The sequence below is a fragment of the Cydia pomonella genome, chromosome 17 (genome assembly GCF_033807575.1).
Source record: "Cydia pomonella isolate Wapato2018A chromosome 17, ilCydPomo1, whole genome shotgun sequence".
NCBI lineage: Eukaryota > Metazoa > Arthropoda > Insecta > Lepidoptera > Tortricidae > Cydia > Cydia pomonella.
Genome location: NC_084719.1, coordinates 19,298,646 through 19,303,791, shown reverse-complemented (window position 1 = coordinate 19,303,791; position 5,146 = coordinate 19,298,646). Strand labels below are relative to the sequence as shown.

Genomic DNA, 5,146 nt, shown 5'->3' with positions numbered 1-5,146 from the left:
ATAAACGGCAGAAACTTACTTTACTTATAAACCCTAAACGGGCCTATTACATGAATTATTATTAATTATTGAAAAAGGGACTACGTTCTCGCTAAACTCTATACTGTAACTGAACTTTTGTTTGTAATTTTAGGAATTGTGTAATAGCTAGAGAATGCAGCTTGTTACATATTTCCACTACTGTCGGTGATAGGCAATTTCTTTAATAAAGGGAAGGTTGTTAACGTTGCCGTCTTTGACGTTTTCTTTTAGGTTTAGGAAAGCGCGCACTAGGAATAAGAAGGTTCGAACCAAAATTAGTCATTAGATTTCCTTGGTCGAACTGATAATTCACCAAGTCATAGGTATAACTTTGGTTGTAAGACTTGTTTTTCTTTATAGATTATCTATGGTTTCTTATTTACGTTTCGTAGGTTAAGGTGTTCACTTCCTATTGGGCGTATAGCATTAAAAAAAATTTTTTTTTTTTAAAATTTTTTTTAACCCAACTAAAGATGAACTGTAACACTTTGGGGTATCCACCCAGTGTTATAAACAGCTGAGTAGCATATTATATAGGTACTTTATAGGTTAGAAAATGGTATGTTTGTTTTGGTAAGATTTGGTAGTTGAAATGTCTTCGACACGGATGTCATAGTGGGTCAGTCAAGAACTGAGACCTGTAGTGATATTTTCAACTTTACATATACGCTTTTAGCTATATTGAGTGGACAAAACTTACCGGAGCGGTAGGTCAGTCTGTGCGTTCACTCCGTTGCATTTTGCGCATCCATGTCGTGTTCCTGCGTTGTGCTAGGACACAGGCACTTTGTTTTCGTTGGGGTATATCCATTTCACAATTGAAATACATTTTAAAACATATAAATACCACGTATTAACAGTATGATTTCGATAAAACCGAGCAGTTGTTTATTTCAGCGGTAGACACTGACGGCTGTCAATGTCATTTGGTTCTTTTTGTCCATGGTTCCGTAACAGACGGTCGGTCACACTTGTTGTACGGCAATAAACATATACTTGTGGTTCTTTTATCTTTTTATAATTTCCAATTATTAATAAAGTCCATATTATTAGCTTCCCAAAATGAGTAACTCTTTTTATTGTTGATGTTTCGAATTATTCCGAGAGTCAAACCGGTCAGTCGTGGTATCCATTGAATGGGAAGTTTTTCATTCATCAGTTTGTCTGTGGTTTCTCGGATTGGAATTTTGATAAATCATTGTTCGATCGATCTTCAGGATGTGAAGGATCTTAGAAAATCTTTGGGCAATCAATCTTAGGGGTATGTAACCTACTTGAAGGTTTTATTTCTTAAAACTGTGGTAAATTCAAGTTAGTAATCGTTAATGTAATTTTGTTACAGCTCGTCCCAAAATGTGCATAATTTAGCGTCTTAGAGCCTACCTAAAATGGCGGCTGCTAATCTTTTCTCTTCAATTTAACATAACTTGGTGAGTTTCCACACTTTTTAAATATATAAAGAAGGAAAGGCGGAGGTAGTGTGTCCTTTCGCAAATGGGTTAATATAGTGTTTTATGTGGATTTTCCAGCAAAACCTAATGTAACGTCAACCACCTCTTCGTCTTGCCACGCGGTCTGCAGGCGCCGTCGTTGGTATAGGAAATAATGGACCCGGCATAAACCCCGGTAAGTCATTTAACCGCTTCATTGCCGTAATTTAAATCCCGCTGTGCCTCAGTTTAAAATATAATTTTTCTATAAAACTAAACGTGTTAAAACATAATTTTTTAACCTAGAACATTTTCTTTGTTCTTAGGGTCTTTCCTGGACCCTGGTTTTTTCTGGACCCTGGTTTTTTCTGGACCCTGGTTCTCCTGGACCCTGGTTTTTTCTGGACCCTGGTTCTCTAAGGCTGTGCCATCCGGTGGCAGCGTTCTTCTTGGCAGTGTCCGTGAAGTTAAGACTTTTATGATATACCTTTAGTTAAATATGGACCCTTTACGCTGAACAGGTAACCTGTAATCCCTGTGAGCAATTGCTTACTGCTAAACATCCCCGGAGGTTGGGGCATAACTTTTACTGTAGACAGTGTTATGTTAGTAAGACAAATTTTGATATTGTTGTCCATAGACACAGAGATGCCTATGATGTATTTAGTGTAAATTTCAAGAAATAGTGGTGTCACTAAGAAGTATTTAGTATTACTTATTTACTAATAAATAACTCGTGTTGACCGTAGCGGGTCATATATATTTAAGGAATAAAAGGTGTGTATTAAATAAATTTGGGATTTTCATTTGGATATGTCATGCGCTTGATGAGAGTAGTATCCTGGCGTCCTACCTTAAATTTTTGGATACCTATTTTCACTCCATAGTGGCCTGAACCGCGACCCTATCTATGATTGTAGTTAACCGAAGGTATTTGTGAACTTTTCAGTAGTGAAGTTTGGTGAGTTCTGGATCACTCCATAGAAACACGTTTCCTTCTATGGAAACGGTCTTTAATAATAATAGAATCAGATCTTCTCCATATCCAGGGCTCACCCACACCTATTACAAAATGCATTCAGTCATTCTTCCTTCATTAATAAGGTTCAGTCCGGAATGTAAATGTATTGTTTTTGTCCTCATAATTAGAATTCAAGTTAGAAATATACCTCCATCGCATATTCACTTGTTGTATTGGTAGTAAACTTACTAGTAGTAGTCAAATGTGACGTTCCACAGATAAAGGTACCTTATGGCGGTTGTTGCTTACGTCGCGTAGAACCGCATTATTATTGGAGCGTCGTTAATAACAGCGTAAGCGCCGACAGCCATACGGTACCTTTAACCATGGAACGTCACAAATTATCTTTTCATTTGTCATACTCTGAAAGTGACTCGTTGTTGTTCTAAAAAGTGTGCAGAAAATGATACGTTTATGTTATAGAGCAATGTACTTTCTAAGTTTTTTCTTTTTTATGATAATAAATTTTGGTTTTTAATGGATTTGTTTGTACAATTTCCATTCTGATAATTAACTCCCCATTCCATAAATAACGATGTATATTCCTAAATTGTTAATTCAAAGTACCCTCAAGAAATACTACCAAAATTTATACTTAGCCGTGTTTTTTAAATGCACATGTACTTTACTTGCCTCGTATTCGAAATGAAAAGTAGAGTTTTTAACTCAGAAGAAAGGCACCATTTTAGTTTCGAAATATTGGTGCTCTCAGTGCCTTCGTGCGCCAAACTACCTCGACAGAAATGGGTGCCTTTCATCCCTTGGTTAACAATCTACTATTTTATGAAACGTGAAAATGATTTATAAAACAGTATAGATTTGATATAAGTTATTATGAAAATCCATCTCATTTCAATGATTTTTGTTGATTTTAAAATTATTGAAGGCGCAAGTACATTTATGATTTTGTGTAATTAGTATATTCCCATGAATTTAATTTCATGACTGGTGTTAAATAATTCAATTTATCGATAGGAAATACATAACCATGGTGTTTATCAATATCTAAAAAAAATTCAGAATTCTAAGTCGGAAATTAACAAGTGGAGTTTCAAACGTTAGCGGTGCCAACCGAATGTCGATCAAGTTGAACGCATTACAATTTTGTCGACGTGGGCTGCGACGTTTGTAACGGGTTTCAGTAAATGGCCCCGAACTGAGAACTCGCGGGTCGCCAAAAAGTCATTCGATTTAAGTCACCGTAGAGACGTTGTGCAACGAGGGGGCTAAGTGAAATTTTGGATACGAGGATGGTAATTCCCGACAGCCCCATAACTCCTTAATCGAGTCTGCTCATAATTTAAATGATTAAAATATAATGCCCTCAACTACGTGTTTATCCAATTTCACTTAAATTAGAACAAATACACTCATGTTATTGTCCATCAAACTATCATCTGATAGTTCATCTTAAAACATCGAAATCCCGGGACGTGCGCCCAGACAGCCTTGTGTTCCAAGTTGAATGTAAGAATTTCACTTCGCTTCGCTCGTTCGTTCGAAGAAAATTTGCGATCTTCTATTAGACTGTCTAAAACAACGTGGAATTTGTCCTAAACACGAAACCCATTATTTAGTCTCAACGACTATTTATGGTTGAACAAGAGTAATCTGACTGTGGCCTCGTAATATCATCAATAAATTATGTACCTGGAGCATATGTTTCTTCGTTTATCTTTCTGAGTTTATATTCATGAGTAGCTTTTACATCAAATAAGTACTCACATTGACCATACAAAATCACGAGTAAATACCTTAGTAAAACTTTACTCTTCCTTTAACAATCTCGGGTGAGGCAACGGCAAATTTTATTTGTTTTGGTTAGCTTGGGTAGCACAAGCTCTGGAATATTTAAATTTGAAAACTAGATCATAAGACTTTGATGTCGTAAAAGTATTATTGTAGAAACAAGCAGTCAAGTGGAATGTGAGTATTCTTTATTGTACAATTGATGTTACATTTTACATGAAGATAACAAAGAAATTAAAAAAGACAAGTTGTCAGACAATATTTTTAATGATCATGAAACTTGGCAGAAAAAATATTTCATCTAAATAAAATTTTCTGGTTAGACTATGAGAAAAGTCGGTCTGAAAGTTGAAGAGCTAAAATTAATATTTAGGGCGAACTAATACATAAGTACCTACTTAATAATTTAGGAGTTCACTTTGCTATCTTTCGTCTGTTATGGCTCCTCCACACGATCTTACTGGCTCACTAAGATGGGCTAGCGTGTAGAGAGGGTAGTGGTGTCGGATGGCTTATGACGCGGCAGGATGGCGATGGGATGGCCACAGTATCGGTTTTTCGTCCGCACATCAAAGGTGGTGGCCCATGGCTTTACAAGTGGCCCATTCCATAGTGCGTCCTCTCAACCGTCACATGGCCATCTCGCTGGTCCAGCTCTGGGCTATCGTGTATAGGAGCCATAAACATCGCATGGCCATCTCGCTGGTCCAGCGCTTGGCCATCGTGTAGAGGAACCATTAGGCATATTCGGATTTTAATAACAGTTTGTGAATTAGACCTGGATCAGTTATGGATCTGATCTGTTAGTGTCAAAAGTGACATTTCTTCAACCAAAAACGTCACTTTTGATACTGATGGATCAGATCCATAACTGATCCAGATCTAATTCACAACCAACCTGTCATTAAAATCCGAATACGCCTGT

At 36.8% G+C, this 5,146-nt stretch overlaps 1 long non-coding RNA gene across 1 annotated transcript; it reads left to right on the top strand.

Moving 5' to 3' along the window:
• Nucleotides 1-334: 334 nt before the first annotated feature.
• LOC133526909 (uncharacterized) lies at nucleotides 335-2,265 on the top strand. The gene is made up of 2 exons (XR_009800786.1): nucleotides 335-1,282; nucleotides 1,364-2,265. It is a non-coding gene; the product is annotated as an uncharacterized LOC133526909 (long non-coding RNA).
• Nucleotides 2,266-5,146: the final 2,881 nt, after the last annotated feature.